The sequence below is a fragment of the Oncorhynchus gorbuscha genome, unplaced genomic scaffold (assembly GCF_021184085.1).
Source record: "Oncorhynchus gorbuscha isolate QuinsamMale2020 ecotype Even-year unplaced genomic scaffold, OgorEven_v1.0 Un_scaffold_1048, whole genome shotgun sequence".
NCBI classification, from domain to species: Eukaryota; Metazoa; Chordata; class Actinopteri; order Salmoniformes; family Salmonidae; genus Oncorhynchus; species Oncorhynchus gorbuscha.
Window position 1 is genome coordinate 87,501 of NW_025745949.1, and position 18,933 is coordinate 106,433.

The 18,933-nt window shown below is 53.9% G+C and overlaps 1 pseudogene; it reads right to left on the bottom strand.

The window, feature by feature from the left end:
- The window catches only part of LOC124021098, a 56,413-nt pseudogene extending 43,465 nt beyond the window's left edge, over window positions 1-12,948 (bottom strand).
- Window positions 12,949-18,933: the final 5,985 nt, after the last annotated feature.

The window sequence follows — 18,933 nt, forward strand, 5'->3', positions numbered from 1 at the left end:
AAAGGGACAGAGAGAGATGGTTTAGCAGGTGCTGGGCAAAGAGCCACGGAGCACATTTTCACCTAGACATTAAGACCCATTCTGAGGCACAAGGCATCTGCTTCCATCATGGGTCTAACATTTATCTTTCTGCACTACAATCAGTCTGAATGAGGAGAGTACAGTAGATAGAGTCTGAATGAGGAGAGTACAGTAGATAGAGTCTGAATGAGGAGAGTACAGTAGATAGAGTCTGAATGAGGAGAGTACAGTAGATAGTGTCTGAATGAGGAGAGTACAGTAGATAGAGGGAAGAGGAGAGTACAGTAGATAGAGTCTGAATGAGGAGAGTACAGTAGATAGAGTCTGAATGAGGAGAGTAGAGTAGATAGAGTCTGAATGAGGAGAGTACAGTAGATAGAGTCTGAATGAGGAGAGTACAGTAGATAGTCTGAATGAGGAGAGTACAGTAGATAGAGTCTGAATGAGGAGAGTACAGTAGATAGAGTAAGTCGCTTTGGATAAAAGCGTCTGCTAAATGGCATATATTATTTATTATTAGAGTCTGAATGAGGAGAGTACAGTAGATAGAGTCTGAATGAGGAGAGTACAGTAGATAGAGTCTGAATGAGGAGAGTACAGTAGATAGAGTCTGAATGAGGAGAGTACAGTAGATAGAGTCTGAATGAGGAGAGTACAGTAGATAGAGTCTGAATGAGGAGAGTACAGTAGATAGAGTCTGAATGAGGAGAGTACAGTAGATAGAGTCTGAATGAGGAGAGTACAGTAGATAGAGTCTGAATGAGGAGAGTACAGTAGATAGAGTCTGAATGAGGAGAGTACAGTAGATAGAGTCTGAATGAGGAGAGTACAGTAGATAGAGTCTGAATGAGGAGAGTACAGTAGATAGAGTCTGAATGAGGAGAGTACAGTAGATAGAGTCTGAATGAGGAGAGTACAGTAGATAGAGTCTGAATGAGGAGAGTACAGTAGATAGAGTCTGAATGAGGAGAGTACAGTAGATAGAGTCTGAATGAGGAGAGTACAGTAGATAGAGTCTGAATGAGGAGAGTACAGTAGATAGAGTCTGAATGAGGAGAGTACAGTAGATAGAGTCTGAATGAGGAGAGTACAGTAGATAGAGTCTGAATGAGGAGAGTACAGTAGATAGAGTCTGAATGAGGAGAGTACAGTAGATAGAGTCTGAATGAGGAGAGTACAGTAGATAGAGTCTGAATGAGGAGAGTACAGTAGATAGAGGGAAGAGGAAAAAGAGGGGACAGGTAGATAAAATACATGGGGTGGAGGTGGAGAGGTGGAGAGGGGGAGAAGTGGAGATGTGGAGAGGGGGAGAGGTGGAGAGGGGGAGGGGGATGTGGAGGTGGAGAGGTGGAGATGGAGAGTTGGAGAAGTGGAAAGGTAGAAAGGGGTAGAGAGGGGAGAGGTAGAGAGGGAGAGAGAGAGAGGTGGAGGGGAGAGGTAGAGAGGTGGAGAGAGAGAGAGGGGCAAGGTGGAGAGAAAGAGAGAGAGAGAGGGGTAGAGAGATGGAGAGAGAGAGGTGGAGAGATAGAAGGGTAGAGAGATGGAGAGGGAGAGAGAGAGGTGGAGAGAGAGAGGGGAGAGAGGTAGAGGGGTACAGGTAGAGAAAGGTAGAGAGAAACACAGGTGAGGGCCATCAGCAGCTGTGATCTGAGACAGATTTGGAGAGAAAAATAGTCTGAGAATGAACAGAAACTGGAGCGAACCCAACCGAGAGTACGCAATCATGAACACACACAGCTATACGGAAAACACACACACACTCTGACGTTTTGGCAAAAATACTCAGCTGTGGATATAAGCTGAAAGGTGAGGTACACTGTGTGTGTGTGTGTGTGTGTGTGTGTGTGTGTGTGTGTGTGTGTGTGTGTGTGTGTGTGTGTGTGTGTGTGTGTGTGTGTGTGTGTGTGTGTGTGTGTGTGTGTGTGTGTGTGTGTGTGTGTGTGTGTGTACGCTACAGCCTTGCCCTTGCATATCAAGCCTCACACAGTACAGCATTATGTCTAGTTAATTAACTTCAGAGATCCAGGATATAGGGCAGACAAACAGGCAGAGAGGCAGACAGGCAGAGAGGCAGACAGGCAGACAGGCAGACAGGCATTGAGGCAGACAGGCAGAGAGGCAGACAGGCAGAGAGGCAGACAGGCAGAGAGGCAGACAGGCATTGAGGCAGACAGGCAGAGAGGCAGACAGGCAGAGAGGCAGACAGGCAGAGAGGCAGACAGGCAGAGAGGCAGAGAGGCAGACAGGCAGACAGGCAGAGAGGCAGTGAGGCAGAGAGGCAGACAGGCAGACAGGCAGAGAGGCAGACAGGCAGAGAGGCAGACAGGCAGAGAGGCAGACAGGCAGAGAGGCAGTGAGGCAGGCAGACAAACAGGCAGAGAGGCAGACAGGCAGAGAGGCAGACAGGCAGAGAGGCAGACAGGCAGAGAGGCAGTGAGGCAGACAGGCAGAGAGGCAGACAGGCAGTGAGGCAGACAGGCAGAGAGGCAGACAGGCAGAGAGGCAGACAGGCAGAGAGGCAGACAGGCAGAGAGGCAGACAGGCAGAGAGGCAGACAGGCAGAGAGGCAGACAGGCAGAGAGGCAGACAGGCAGAGAGGCAGACAGGCAGACAGGCAGAGAGGCAGACAGGCAGACAGGCAGACAGGCAGAGAGGCAGACAGGCAGACAGGCAGAGAGGCAGACAGGCAGACAGACAGACAGGCAGACAGGCAGACAGGCAGAGAGGCAGACAGGCAGACAGGCAGACAGGCAGACAGGCAGACAGGCAGACAGGCAGTGAGGCAGACAGGCAGAGAGGCAGACAGGCATTGAGGCAGACAGGCAGAGAGGCAGACAGGCAGAGAGGCAGACAGGCAGAGAGGCAGACAGGCAGTGAGGCAGACAGGCAGAGAGGCAGACAGGCAGTGAGGCAGACAGACAGACAGGCAGACAGGCAGACAGGCAGAGAGGCAGAGAGGCAGACAGGCAGTGAGGCAGACAGGCAGAGAGGCAGGCACACAAACAGGCAGAGAGGCAGACAGGCAGTGAGGCAGACAGGCAGAGAGGCAGACAGGCATTGAGGCAGACAGGCAGAGAGGCAGACAGGCAGAGAGGCAGACAGGCAGAGAGGCAGACAGGCAGTGAGGCAGACAGGCAGAGAGGCAGACAGGCAGTGAGGCAGACAGACAGACAGGCAGACAGGCAGACAGGCAGAGAGGCAGAGAGGCAGACAGGCAGTGAGGCAGACAGGCAGAGAGGCAGGCACACAAACAGGCAGAGAGGCAGACAGGCAGTGAGGCAGACCGACAGATGGGCAGGCCGAAAGGCAGGCAGGCAGACAGATAGCGTTGACTGTAGTAGCCTGATAGATCAGTATCGCTGAAAGGCACCTGTCACTACAGTTTGAGACCTGCCCTGCACCAGCCCCCAGACACAGGCCTCTTATCTGGAGCCACTGGGGCAAAGCCAGGCAGGCTGGGTTAGTGAGTAGTGTGTAGTGTGTAGTGAGTACTCACTGGGCCTGTCCAATGGCCCATACAGTACAGCAGTAGGCCAGAGGACACTAGTCATTCAGTACACAGAGTACCAGTGAATAAACAGATATAGACAGATCATATACAAAGGTCATACAGGCCAGTCATAGAGTCATACAGAAAGTCAAGCCCTAAGATCTATCTATACTGAACACAAATATAAATGCAACATGTTTACTAAATTATAGATCATATAAGGAAATCAGTCTTAAATTTTTGGGGGCCTAATCTAAGGATTTCACATGACTGGGCATGAACAACCAACTGGGGAGCCAGACCCACCCACTGGGGAGCCAGACCCACCCACTGGGGAGCCAGACCCAGTCAATCAGAATGAGTTTTCTTTACAAAAGGGCTTTATTCCAGACAGAAATACTCCTCGGTTTCATCAGCTGTCCGGGTGGCTCTTCTCAGACGATCCAGCAGGTGAAGAAGCGGGATGTGGAGGTCCTGGGGCTGGTGTGGTTACACGTGGTCTGCGGTTGTGAGGCCGGTTGTACACACTGCCAAATTCTCTAAAATGAAGTTACACGGCTTACGGTAGAGAAATTAACATTCAATTCTCTGGAAACAAATCTGGTGGACATTCCATTCCAGCATGCCAATTGCATCTCCTTCAAAACTTGAGACATCTGTGGCATTATGTTGTGTGACAAACTGCACATTTTAGAGTGACCTTTTATTGTCCCCAGTACAATGTGCACCTGTGTAATGATCATGCTGTTTAACCGTCTTCTTGATATGCCACACCTGTCAGGTGGATGGATTATCTTGGCAAAGGAGAAATGCTCACTAACAGGGATGTAAACAGATTTATGCGCAATATTGAGAGAAATAAGCTTTTTGTGAGTATGGAACATTTCTGGGATCTTTCATTTCAGCTCATAAAACATGGGACCAACACTTTACATGATGCCTTTATATTTTCTGGACCAAAGGTCAGTCCTAGGTGTTTTATATTCATAGTGTGGGATGAAAACACATCCTCTCTGTTCATCGAGCCCTTATCTGACCATACAGCTTTTGCATGTCTCTTCCTGTACCCTCCTCTTTCTCTCTCTTCTCTCTGTGCCCTTATGTCTCTTCCTGTACCCCCTCTTTCTCTCTGTGCCCTTATGTCTCTTCCTGTACCCCTCTTTCTCTCTCTTCGCCCTCATGTATCTTCCTGTACCCCCTCTTTCTTCGCCCTCTCTCTGTGCCCTCATGTCTCTTCCTGTACCCCCTCTTTCTCTCTGTGCCCTCATGTCTCTTCCTGTACCCCCTCTTTCTCTCTCTTCACCCTCATGTCTCTTCCTGTACCCCTCTTTCTCTCTCTTCGCCCTCATGTCTCTTCCTGTACCCCCTCTTTCTCTCTCTGTGCCCTCATGTCTCTTCCTGTACCCCCTCTTTCTCTCTCTTCGCCCTCATGTCTCTTCCTGTACCCCCTCTTTCTCTCTCTTCGCCCTCATGTCTCTTCCTGTACCCCCTCTCTCTCTCTGTGCCCTCATGTATCCTCCTGTACCCCCCTTTCTCTCTCTTCGCCCTCATGTCTCTTCCTGTACCCCCTCTTTCTTCGCCCTCTCTCTGTGCCCTCATGTCTCTTCCTGTACCCCCTCTTTCTCTCTCTTCGCCCTCATGTCTCTTCCTGTACCCCCTCTTTCTCTCTCTTCGCCCTCATGTCTCTTCCTGTACCCCCTCTTTCTCTCTCTTCCCCTCATGTCTCTTCCTGTACCCCCTCTTTCTCTCTCTTCGCCCTCATGTATCTTCCTGTACCCCCTCTTTCTCTCTCTGTGCCCTCATGTCTCTTCCTGTACCCCCTCTTTCTCTCTCTGTGCCCTCATGTCTCTTCCTGTACCCCCTCTTTCTCTCTCTTCGCCCTCATGTCTCTTCCTGTACCCCCTCTTTCTCGCTCTTCGCCCTCATGTCTCTTCCTGTACCCCCTCTTTCTCTCTCTTCGCCCTCATGTATCTTCCTGTACCCCCTCTCTCTCTCTGTGCCCTCATGTATCTTCCTGCACCCCCTCTTTCTCTCTCTTCGCCCTCATGTCTCTTCCTGTACCCCCTCTTTCTTCGCCCTCTCTCTGTGCCCTCATGTCTCTTCCTGTACCCCCTCTTTCTCTCTCTTCGCCCTCATGTATCTTCCTGTACCCCCTCTCTCTGTGCCCTCATGTCTCTTCCTGTACCCCCTCTTTCTTCGCCCTCTCTCTGTGCCCTCATGTCTCTTCCTGTACCCCCTCTTTCTCTCTCTTCGCCCTCATGTCTCTTCCTGTACCCCCTCTTTCTCTCTCTTCGCCCTCATGTCTCTTCCTGTACCCCCTCTTTCTCTCTCTTCGCCCTCATGTATCTTCCTGTACCCCCTCTTTCTCTCTCTGTGCCCTCATGTATCTTCCTGTACCCCTCTTTCTCTCTCTGTGCCCTCATGTATCTTCCTGTACCCCCTCTTTCTCTCTCTTCGCCCTCATGTCTCTTCCTGTACCCCCTCTTTCTCTCTCTTCGCCCTCATGTCTCTTCCTGTACCCCCTCTTTCTCTCTCTTCACCCTCATGTCTCTTCCTGTACCCCCTCTTTCTCTCTTCGCCCTCATGTATCTTCCTGTACCCCCTCTTTCTCTCTCTGTGCCCTCATGTCTCTTCCTGTACCCCCTCTCTCTTCGCCCTCATGTATCTTCCTGTACCGCCTCTTTCTCTCTCTGTGCCCTCATGTATCTTCCTGTACCCCCTCTTTCTCTCTCTGTGCCCTCATGTCTCTTCCTGTACCCCCTCTTTCTCTCTCTGTGCCCTCATGTATCTTCCTGTACCCCCTCTTTCTCTTCTCTCTGTGCCTCCCTGGTCTCTCTCGCTCTCCCTCCCCACCTCCCTCCCTCTCTTTCAGGGTTCCAGTCTGTCTCGGTGAGTGGGTGAGGTTGTGGTTTAAGAGTGCAATCAGTGAGTTGAAGAGACCTCTGAACTGTGACCTCTACAAACCACTTTATCACTTGATCCCCCCCCCCCGCTCCATCAACAGGCTCCAAATCTCACAGGACCCTTCTGTGTCTGCGTCTTGAATCCCACCCTATTCACCATGAGGTCAAAGCAGTGCTGCTAGTGCAATGGAACAGATAGGGTGCCGTTTCAGATTTGTCCAGTGGGTCACAAAGACAACGTGGGAGCCACTGCAATAGAGTTAGGGTTGTGGGACTCACTGCAATAGAGTAAGGGTTGTGGGAGCCACTGCAATAGAGTTAGGGTTGTGGGAGCCACTGCAATAGAGTTAGGGTTGTGGGAGCCACTGCAATAGAGTTAGGGTTGTGGGAGCCACTGCAATAGAGTTAGGGTTGTGGGAGCCACTGCAATAGAGTTAGGGTTGTGGGAGCCACTGCAATAGAGTTAGGGTTGTGGGAGCCACTGCAATAGAGTTAGGGTTGTGGGAGCCACTGCAATAGAGTTAGGGTTGTGGGACTCACTGCAATAGAGTAAGGGTTGTGGGAGCCACTGCAATAGAGTTAGGGTTGTGGGAGCCACTGCAATAGAGTTAGGGTTGTGGGAGCCACTGCAATAGAGTTAGGGTTGTGGGAGCCACTGCAATAGAGTTAGGGTTGTGGGAGCCACTGCAATAGAGTTAGGGTTGTGGGACTCACTGCAATAGAGTAAGGGTTGTGGGAGCCACTGCAATAGAGTTAGGGTTGTGGGAGCCACTGCAATAGAGTTAGGGTTGTGGGAGCCACTGCAATAGAGTTAGGGTTGTGGGAGCCACTGCAATAGAGTTAGGGTTGTGGGAGCCACTGCAATAGAGTTAGGGTTGTGGGACTCACTGCAATAGAGTTAGGGTTGTGGGAGCCACTGCAATAGAGTTAGGGTTGTGGGAGCCACTGCAATAGAGTTAGGGTTGTGGGACTCACTGCAATAGAGTTAGGGTTGTGGGACTCACTGCAATAGAGTTAGGGTTGTGGGAGCCACTGCAATAGAGTTAGGGTTGTGGGAGCCACTGCAATAGAGTTAGGGTTGTGGGAGCCACTGCAATAGAGTTAGGGTTGTGGGAGCCACTGCAATAGAGTTAGGGTTGTGGGAGCCACTGCAATAGAGTTAGGGTTGTGGGAGCCACTGCAATAGAGTTAGGGTTGTGGGACTCACTGCAATAGAGTTAGGGTTGTGGGAGCCACTGCAATAGAGTTAGGGTTGTGGGAGCCACTGCAATAGAGTTAGGGTTGTGGGACTCACTGCAATAGAGTTAGGGTTGTGGGAGCCACCGCAATAGAGTTAGGGTTGTGGGACTCACCGCAATAGAGTTAGGGTTGTGGGAGCCACTGCAATAGAGTTAGGGTTGTGGGAGCCACTGCAATAGAGTTAGGGTTGTGGGAGCCACTGCAATAGAGTTAGGGTTGTGGGACTCACTGCAATAGAGTTAGGGTTGTGGGAGCCACTGCAATAGAGTTAGGGTTGTGGGAGCCACTGCAATAGAGTTAGGGTTGTGGGAGCCACTGCAATAGAGTTAGGGTTGTGGGAGCCACTGCAATAGAGTTAGGGTTGTGGGAGCCACTGCAATAGAGTTAGGGTTGTGGGAGCCACTGCAATAGAGTTAGGGTTGTGGGAGCCACTGCAATAGAGTTAGGGTTGTGGGACTCACTGCAATAGAGTTAGGGTTGTGGGAGCCACTGCAATAGAGTTAGGGTTGTGGGACTCACTGCAATAGAGTTAGGGTTGTGGGACTCACTGCAATAGAGTTAGGGTTGTGGGACTCACTGCAATAGAGTTAGGGTTGTGGGAGCCACTGCAATAGAGTTAGGGTTGTGGGAGCCACTGCAATAGAGTTAGGGTTGTGGGACTCACTGCAATAGAGTTAGGGTTGTGGGAGCCACTGCAATAGAGTTAGGGTTGTGGGAGCCACTGCAATAGAGTTAGGGTTGTGGGACTCACTGCAATAGAGTTAGGGTTGTGGGAGCCACTGCAATAGAGTTAGTGTTTATGGATGGGCAGACGTGACCTCCCTAGGTCTGAATGAGGACCAGCCTTATCCCATGACCCTCCATGTTAACCCGGTTTCTCCAGTCCCACGGACGGGCTATCAGGGTTATGACAGGTTATCTGTTAGCTGTTTTGTCTTGCCACAACAATGGAGGGATTTCAGGGAGAAATAATCCACCAGTGATTAAACAGGATTTGAAGATTTTAGACCGGAACAGCGATGGACCTGGCAACCCCAGTCGGTTCCGGAATCTCAGGGTATGGTTCTATTGTTCTGTGGTTACGGTTCAATTCTGCTCAAGTTCTGCTCCATGGAGTCGCGCCGAGTGAAATACAGTTTAATACATTGGCAGACATTTAGAAAAAAGCCCACCCTGTGGTGTGATGAGGATTTATGTCAAATAAGTGCTTCTAATTAGCCTATATGATGATGTCATGAAGCCAAACATTCTAAACAGTTCAGCTTTGGGTTTGGCAGTGTTGGAGAGTTATGGTTCAAGAGCTGTGAAAACATGAAACAGAATGGTCTGGAATGTTAAAAAGAGCTGTGAAAACATGAAACAGAATGGTCTGGAATGTTAAAAAGAGCTGTGAAAACATGAAACAGAATGGTCTGGAATGTTAAAAAGAGCTGTGAAAACATGAAACAGAATGGTCTGGAATGTTAAAAGAGCTGTGAAAACATGAAACAGAATGGTCTGGAATGTTAAAAAGAGCTGTGAAAACATGAAACAGAATGGTCTGGAATGTTAAAAAGAGCTGTGAAAACATGAAACAGAATGGTCTGGAATGTTAAAAAGAGCTGTGAAAACATGAAACAGAATGGTCTGGAATGTTAAAAAGAGCTGTGAAAACATGAAACAGAATGGTCTGGAATGTTAAAAAGAGCTGTGAAAACATGAAACAGAATGGTCTGAATGTTAAAAAGAGATGTGAAAACATGAAACAGAATGGTCTGGAATGTTAAAAGAGCTGTGAAAACATGAAACAGAAACAGAATGGTCTGGAATGTTAAAAAGAGCTGTGAAAACATGAAACAGACTGGTCTGGAATGTTAAAAGAGCTGTGAAAACATGAAACAGAATGGTCTGGAATGTTAAAAGAGCTGTGAAAACATGAAACAGAATGGTCTGGAATGTTAAAAAGAGCTGTGAAAACATGAAACAGAATGGTCTGGAATGTTAAAAAGAGCTGTGAAAACATGAAACAGACTGGTCTGGAATGTTAAAAAGAGCTGTGAAAACATGAAACAGAATGGTCTGGAATGTTAAAAAGAGCTGTGAAAACATGAATCGGACTAGTCTAGAATGTTATAAACACTACATAATATTGAGCTACTTCTTCCACCATTCTGAACGGGTTGTGGGCTTGTCGCTTAGGCTGTGGGGCAGCACGGACTCAGGGTCGTGTTCATTGGGAAGAAAACGGACTGGAACATGTTAAAAAGAGCTGTGAAAACATGTTGAAAACCTGTTGAAAAACAAAAAAATGATTCTAGTTGCGTGCACTAATGAACACAGCCCAGTTCTCCTGGTTGTTGTTGTTGTAGTGAGAGGAATACAGCTCTCATTGAAACATCCATTCACCGGCTTGTTAACGTTTCAGTGGTGGGGGTATAATATTACTGTTTTATTACATTCCACCACAAATCCCTAAACCCTGGGTCACACACGGGCTAGCCAGGGCCTGACACCAAGGACACCGCTATCCCAACCCAACAACTTCAACTAACACCAGGCTGGAGTTAACGACCGCTATTTACACAAGGAGACAACGTAGTTCTCTAATACAGAAACAGTCCGCTGCCCAGGCTTGTATATCAGCAGGAATATATCCTGGTAGCTGCCTAGCTGGACAGGAATACTCAGCCCTGCTAAGACTGCCACTGAAGTGTGTGTGTGTGTGTCTGTGTGTGTGTGTGTGTGTCTGTGTGTGTGTCTGTGTATCTCTGTGGGTGTGTGTGTGTGTGTGTCTGTGTTTATCTCTGTGGGTGTGAGTATGTGTGTGTGTGTCTGTGTTTATCTCTGTGGGTGTGTGTGTGTGTGTGTGTGTGTGTGTGTGTGTGTGTGTGTGTGTGTGTGTGTGTGTGTGTGTGTGTGTGTGTGTGTGTGTGTGTGTGTGTGTGTGTGTGTGTGTGTGTGTATCTCTGTGTGTGTGTCTGTGTGTGTGTGTATCTCTGTGTGTGTGTCTGTGTGTGTGTGTGTGTGTGTGTGTGTGTGTGTGTGTGTGTGTGTGTGTGTGTGTGTGTGTGTGTGTGTGTGTGTGTGTGTGTGTGTGTGTGTGTGTGTGTGTGTGTGTGTGTGTGTGTGTGTATCTCTGTGTGTGTCTGTGGGTGTGTGTGTGTCTGTGTGTGTGTGTGTGTGTATCTCCGTGGGTGTGTGTATGTGTGTGTCTGTGTGTGTGTCTGTGTGTGTGTGTGTGTGTGTATGTGTATCTCTGTGGGTGTGTGTATGTAATAAGTCTGCCGCAAGTCTCCTTCTACTCTGTAGCCAGTTCATTAGAAGGGAATTAGCAGTGATGCGTCACGTTCCCGAGCAGGGGAAGAAAGACCAGGATTGTTGGCCTGGTGGAGGTGGAGAGGCCAGCTGTGGCAGCGTCTGAGCCTGGCTGACGAGGCCCTTAGATGGGCTGCCAAGAGACCCGTCTCCCCCTCTCCTCTCCATGCTCCACCAGGCCCTGTTGGCCCTGTCGTCTGGCTCCTCAGACAGCAACAGCACACGCAGGCTTTAATTAGACCGAGCACACGTTCCCATGTCAACAGGTTGGTGTGTGATGCGGCCCCTGTGCAGACACACACACCGATGCCGCACACACACAAAGACCCGCCAACCGATGGTCGTGTATATTCACTCGCTGACTGATATACACAACCACTGATGGCCACAGACAAAGGCATGGCAGCACACACACCCCAACCTCAGGTACAGACGCCGACACAGACCCATTGTTCTGTCCTGTTTCAACATGTTTCTCCCTCTTCTTTTTTATGATGTTTTCCTCAGGACGGCTCCTCCTGGTAAACCTGTCATCACTACCCCTGTCTTCAGACTGACACCATTACACTACAAACCCCTCCCACTGACGTCTAGCGCCCAGAGAAGCTGTGTACACCACATATCAACTCATCACCACCAAGACAAACATGATTAAAACATGATTGTTTATGGTATAATGAGAGCTCAAAGTGAAGCTGTATAACATCACAGCCCTCCTCCTACCTCTGCCCGGCGGTGCGGCCGCATCAGATGACAAAAGGTCTGTTTTAAATAACGTTGACAGATCAATTAAATAGCAACTCTGTATTTAACAACTAGAGCCCAGAAAAGAAACTGGGGCCTCTGCCAGCCTGACTCAAAATGACACAAAGACAGACAATACACAATAACACACACACAGAAGATATTGGGTAGCACACATAGGGACATGTGGTAGAAGACAGGGTAGAAGACACAGTGACATAGGGTAGAAGACATAGGGACATAGGGTAGAAGACACAGTGACATAGTGTAGAAGACATAGGGACATAGGGTAGAAGACACAATAACATAGGGTAGAATACATAGTGACATAGGGTAGAAGTCATAGGGACATAGGGTAGAAGACATAGGGTAGAAGACACAGCAACATAGGGTAGAATACATAGGGACATCGGATAGAAGACATAGGGTAGAAGACATAGGGTAGCACACAGGGACATAGGGTAGAAGTCACAGGGACATAGGGTAGAAGACATAGGGTAAAAGTCATAGGGACATAGGGTAGAAGACACAGTAACACAGGGTAGAATACATAGGGACATAGGATAGAAGACACAGTAACATAGGGTAGAATACATAGGGACATAGGATAGAAGACATAGGGTAGAAGACATAGGGTAGAAGACATAGGGTAGAAGACATAGGGTAGCACACAGGGACATAGGGTAGAAGTCATAGGGACATAGGGTAGAAGACATATGGACATAGGGGAGAATACATAGGGTAGAAGACATAGGGTAGAAGACATAGGGTAAAAGTCATAGGGACATAGGGTAGAAGACATAGGGTAGAAGTCATAGGGGGATAGGGTAGAAGACATAGGGTAGCACACAGGGACATAGGGTAGAAGTCATAGGGACATAGGGTAAAAGTCATAGGGACATAGGGTAGAAGAGATAGGGTAGAAGAGATAGGGTAGAAGACATAGGGTAGAAGTCATAGGGACATAGGGTAAAAGTCATAGGGACATAGGGTAGAAGACATAGGGTAGAAGAGATAGGGTAGCACACAGGGACATAGGGTAGAAGTCATAGGGACATAGGGTAGAAGACATAGGGTAAAAGTCATAGGGACATAGGGTAGAAGAGATAGGGTAGAAGTCATAGGGACATAGGGTAGAAGAGATAGGGTAGAACACAAACACATACATAGGAACACACTGGAGACTTATATTTACCTTTGAAACATACACAAACTTCTCCAGTTCTTAACCATTCTTCCCCGCTTGTATCACTTTTCATCCCCTCCCTTCTATCTCCCTGTCCTTCCCTCACCAATCCATCCCTCTTCCCTCTCTCTCTCCCAGACACGCACACACAGAGGACAGAGACCTATAAATGTCTGGTTATCTGTCCCAGACTGCCTCGTAATAGTAAAGCCATAAAGCCATATCACTGGCCATCAACAAGCAGGGAGGATTATTCTCACCCCCTCAGCACTGAGCTGGCCTGCAGTAGGGTGAACTGGGGAACACCAGGGCCTGCAGTAGGGTGAACTGGGGAACACCAGGGCCTGCAGTAGGGTGGACTGGGGAACACCAGGGCCTGCAGTAGGGTGGACTGGGGAACACCAGGGCCTGCAGTAGGGTGGACTGGGGAACACCAGGGCCTGCAGTAGGGTAGGGTGAACTGGGGAACTCCAGGGCCTGCAGTAGGGTAGAGTGAACTGGGGAACACCAGGGCCTGCAGTAGGGTGAACTGGGGAACACCAGGGCCTGCAGTAGGGTAGGGTGAACTGGGGAACACCAGGGCCTGCAGTAGGGTAGGGTGGACTGGGGAACACCAGGGCCTGCAGTAGGGTAGGGTGGACTGGGGAGCACCAGGGCCTGCAGTAGGGTAGGGTGGACTGGGGAACACCAGGGCCTGCAGTAGGGTAGGGTGGACTGGGGAACACCAGGGCCTGCAGTAGGGTAGGGTGAACTGGGGAACACCAGGGCCTGCAGTAGGGTGAACTGGGGAACACCAGGGCCTGCAGTAGGGTAGGGTGAACTGGGGAACACCAGGGCCTGCAGTAGGGTAGGGTGGACTGGGGAACACCAGGGCCTGCAGTAGGGTAGGGTGGACTGGGGAGCACCAGGGCCTGCAGTAGGGTAGGGTGGACTGGGGAACACCAGGGCCTGCAGTAGGGTAGGGTGGACTGGGGAGCACCAGGGCCTGCAGTAGGGCTGGGGAACACCAGGGCCTGCAGTAGGGTAGGGTGGACTGGGGAACACCAGGGCCTGCAGTAGGGTAGGGTGGACTGGGGAACACCAGGGCCTGCAGTAGGGTGGACTGGGGCACACCAGGGCCTGCAGTAGGGTAGGGTGGACTGGGGAACACCAGGGCCTGCAGTAGGGTAGGGTGGACTGGGGAGCACCAGGGCCTGCAGTAGGGTAGGATGGACTGGGGAGCACCAGGGCCTGCAGTAGGGTAGGGTGGACTGAGGAACACCAGGGCCTGCAGTAGGGTAGGGTGGACTGGGGAACACCAGGGTCTGCAGTAGGGTAGGGTGGACTGGGGAACACCAGGGCCTGCAGTAGGGTAGGGTGGACTGAGGAACACCAGGGCCTGCAGTAGGGTAGGGTGGACTGAGGAACACCAGGGCCTGCAGTAGGGTAGGGTGGACTGAGGAACTCCAGGGCCTGCAGTAGGGTAGGGTGGACTGGGGAGCACCAGGGCCTGCAGTAGGGTAGGGTGGACTGGGGAGCACCAGGGCCTGCAGTAGGGTAGGGTGGACTGAGGAACACCAGGGCCTGCAGTAGGGTAGGGTGGACTGGGGAACACCAGGGCCTGCAGTAGGGTAGGGTGGACTGGGGAACACCAGGGCCTGCAGTAGGGTAGGGTGGACTGGGGAGCACCAGGGCCTGCAGTAGGGTAGGGTGGACTGGGGAGCACCAGGGCCTGCAGTAGGGTAGGGTGGACTGGGGAACACCAGGGCCTGCAGTAGGTTAGGGTGGACTGGGGAGCACCAGGGCCTGCAGTAGGGTAGGGTGGACTGAGGAACACCAGGGCCTGCAGTAGGGTAGGGTGGACTGGGGAACACCAGGGCCTGCAGTAGGGTAGGGTGGACTGGGGAACACCAGGGCCTGCAGTAGGGTAGGGTGGACTGGGGAGCACCAGGGCCTGCAGTAGGGTAGGGTGGACTGGGGAGCACCAGGGCCTGCAGTAGGGTAGGGTGGACTGGGGAACACCAGGGCCTGCAGTAGGTTAGGGTGGACTGGGGAGCACCAGAGCCTGCAGTAGGGTAGGGTGGACTGGGGCGCACCAGGGCCTGCAGCAGGGTAGGGTGGACTGGGGAGCACCAGGGCCTGCAGTAGGGTGGAGTGGACTGGAGAGCACCAGGGCCTGCAGTAGGGTAGGGTGGACTGGGGAGCACCAGGGCCTGCAGTAGGGTAGGGTGGAATGGGGAGCACCAGGGCCTGCAGTAGGGTGGAGTGGACTGGGGCGCACCAGGGCCTGCAATAGGGTGGAGTGGACTGGGGAGCACCAGGGCCTGCAGTAGGGTGGAGTGGACTGGAGAGCACCAGGGCCTGCAGTAGGGTAGGGTGGACGGGAGCACCAGGGCCTGCAGTAGGGTGGAGTGGACTGGAGAGCACCAGGGCCTGCAGTAGGGTAGGTTGGACTGGGGAGCACCAGGGCCTGCGGTAGGGTAGGGTGGACTGGGGAGCACCAGGGCCTGCGGTAGGGTAGGGTGGACTGGGGAGCACCAGGGCCTGCAGTAGGGTAGGGTGGACTGGAGAGCACCAGGGCCTGCAGTAGGGTAGGGTGGACTGGGGCGCACCAGGGCCTGCAGTAGGGTAGGGTGGACTGGGGAGCACCAGGGCCTGCAGTAGGGTGGAGTGGACTGGAGAGCACCAGGGCCTGCAGTAGGGTAGGGTGGACTGGGGAGCACCAGGGCCTGCAGTAGGGTAGGGTGGACTGGGGAGCACCAGGGCCTGCGGTAGGGTAGGGTGGACTGGGGAGCACCAGGGCCTGCAGTAGGGTAGGGTGGACTGAGGAACACCAGGGCCTGCAGTAGGGTAGGGTGGACTGGGGCGCACCAGGGCCTGCAGTAGGGTAGGGTGGACTGGGGAGCACCAGGGCCTGCAGTAGGGTGGAGTGGACTGGAGAGCACCAGGGCCTGCAGTAGGGTAGGGTGGACTGGGGAGCACCAGGGCCTGCAGTAGGGTAGGGTGGACTGGGGAACACCAGGGCCTGCAGTAGGGTAGGGTGGACTGGGGAACACCAGGGCCTGCAGTAGGGTAGGGTGAACTGGGGAACACCAGGGCCTGCAGTAGGGTGAACTGGGGAACACCAGGGCCTGCAGTAGGGTAGGGTGAACTGGGGAACACCAGGGCCTGCAGTAGGGGAGGGTGGACTGGGGAACACCAGGGCCTGCAGTAGGGTAGGGTGGACTGGGGAGCACCAGGGCCTGCAGTAGGGTAGGGTGGACTGGGGAGCACCAGGGCCTGCAGTAGGGTAGGGTGGACTGGGGAACACCAGGGCCTGCAGTAGGTTAGGGTGGACTGGGGAGCACCAGAGCCTGCAGTAGGGTAGGGTGGACTGGGGCGCACCAGGGCCTGCAGCAGGGTAGGGTGGACTGGGGAGCACCAGGGCCTGCAGTAGGGTGGAGTGGACTGGAGAGCACCAGGGCCTGCAGTAGGGTAGGGTGGACTGGGGAAGCACCAGGGCCTGCAGTAGGGTAGGGTGGAATGGGGAGCACCAGGGCCTGCAGTAGGGTGGAGGGACTGGGGCGCACCAGGGCCTGCAATAGGGTGGAGTGGACTGGGGAGCACCAGGGCCTGCAGTAGGGTGGAGTGGACTGGAGAGCACCAGGGCCTGCAGTAGGGTAGGGTGGACTGGGAAGCACCAGGGCCTGCAGTAGGGTGGAGTGGACTGGAGAGCACCAGGGCCTGCAGTAGGGTAGGTGGACTGGGAGCACCAGGGCCTGCGGTAGGGTAGGGTGGACTGGGGAGCACCAGGGCCTGCGGTAGGGTAGGGTGGACTGGGGAGCACCAGGGCCTGCGGTAGGGTAGGGTGGACTGGGGAGCACCAGGGCCTGCAGTAGGGTAGGGTGGACTGGAGAGCACCAGGGCCTGCAGTAGGGTAGGGTGGACTGGGGCACCAGGGCCTGCAGTAGGGTAGGGTGGACTGGGGAGCACCAGGGCCTGCAGTAGGGTGGAGTGGACTGGAGAGCACCAGGGCCTGCAGTAGGGTAGGGTGGACTGGGGAGCACCAGGGCCTGCAGTAGGGTAGGGTGGACTGGGAACACCAGGGCCTGCAGGGTGGAGTGGACTGGGGAGCACCAGGGCCTGCAGTAGGGTGGAGTGGACTGGAGGGGCCTGGACTGGGGGTGGAAGCACCAGGGCCTGCAGTAGGGTGGAGTGGACTGGAGAGCACCAGGGCCTGCAGTAGGGTAGGTGGACTGGGGAGCACCAGGGCCTGCAGTAGGGTAGGGTGGACTGGGGAGCACCAGGGCCTGCGGTAGGGTAGGGTGGACTGGGGAGCACCAGGGCCTGCAGTAGGGTAGGGTGGACTGGAGAGCACCAGGGCCTGCAGTAGGGTAGGGTGGACTGGGGAGCACCAGGGCCTGCAGTAGGGTAGGGTGGACTGGGGAGCACCAGGGCCTGCAGTAGGGTGGAGTGGACTGGGGAGCACCAGGGCCTGCAGTAGGGTAGGGTGGACTGGGGAGCACCAGGGCCTGCAGTAGGGTAGGGTGGACTGGGGAACACCAGGGCCTGCAGTAGGGTAGGGTGGACTGGGGAACACCAGGGCCTGCAGTAGGGTAGGGTGGACTGGGGAACACCAGGGCCTGCAGTAGGGTGAACTGGGAGGTGGGTAGGGTGAACTGGGGAACACCAGGGCCTGCAGTAGGGTAGGGTGGACTGGGGAGCACCAGGGCCTGGGGGTAGGGTGGACTGGGGAGCACCAGGGCCTGCAGTAGGGTAGGGTGGACTGGGGAACACCAGGGCCTGCAGTAGGGTAGGGTGGACTGGGGAACACCAGGGCCTGCAGTAGGGTAGGGTGGACTGGGGAACACCAGGGCCTGCAGTAGGGTGGACTGGGGCACACCAGGGCCTGCAGTAGGGTAGGGTGGACTGGGGAACACCAGGGCCTGCAGTAGGGTAGGGTGGACTGGGAGCACCAGGGCCTGCAGTAGGGTAGGATGGACTGGGGAGCACCAGGGCCTGCAGTAGGGTAGGGTGGACTGAGGAACACCAGGGCCTGGTAGGGTAGGGTGGACTGGGAACACCAGGGTCTGCAGTAGGGTGGGTGGACTGGGGAACACCAGGGCCTGCAGTAGGGTAGGGTGGACTGAGGAACACCAGGGCCTGCAGTAGGGTAGGGTGGACTGAGGAACACCAGGGCCTGCAGTAGGGTAGGGTGGACTGGGGAACTCCAGAGTAGGGTAGGGTGGACTGGGGATCACCAGGGCCTGCAGTAGGGTAGGGTGGACTGGGGAGCACCAGGACCTGCAGTAGGGTAGGGTGGAATGGGGAGCACCAGGGCCTGCAGTAGGGTGGAGTGGACTGGGGCGCACCAGGGCCTGCAATAGGGTGGAGTGGACTGGGGAGCACCAGGGCCTGCAGTAGGGTGGAGTGGACTGGAGAGCACCAGGGCCTGCAGTAGGGTAGGGTGGACGGGAGCACCAGGGCCTGCAGTAGGGTGGAGTGGACTGGAGAGCACCAGGGCTGGGAGGGCCTGAAGGTGGGTAGAGTGGACTGGGAAGCACCAGGGCTGGGAGGGCCTGAAGGTGGGTAGAGTGGACTGGGAAGCACCAGGGCTGGGAGGGCCTGAAGGTGGGTAGAGTGGACTGGGAAGCACCAGGGCTGGGAGGGCCTGAAGGTGGGTAGAGTGGACTGGGAAGCACCAGGGCTGGGAGGGCCTGAAGGTGGGTAGAGTGGACTGGGAAGCACCAGGGCTGGGAGGGCCTGAAGGTGGGTAGAGTGGACTGGGAAGCACCAGGGCTGGGAGGGCCTGAAGGTGGGTAGAGTGGACTGGGAAGCACCAGGGCTGGGAGGGCCTGAAGGTGGGTAGAGTGGACTGGGAAGCACCAGGGCTGGGAGGGCCTGAAGGTGGGTAGAGTGGACTGGGAAGCACCAGGGCTGGGAGGGCCTGAAGGTGGGTAGAGTGGACTGGGGAGCACCAGGGCTGGGAGGGCCTGAAGGTGGGTAGAGTGGACTGGGGAGCACCAGGGCTGGGAGGGCCTGAAGGTGGGTAGAGTGGACTGGGAAGCACCAGGGCTGGGAGGGCCTGAAGGTGGGTA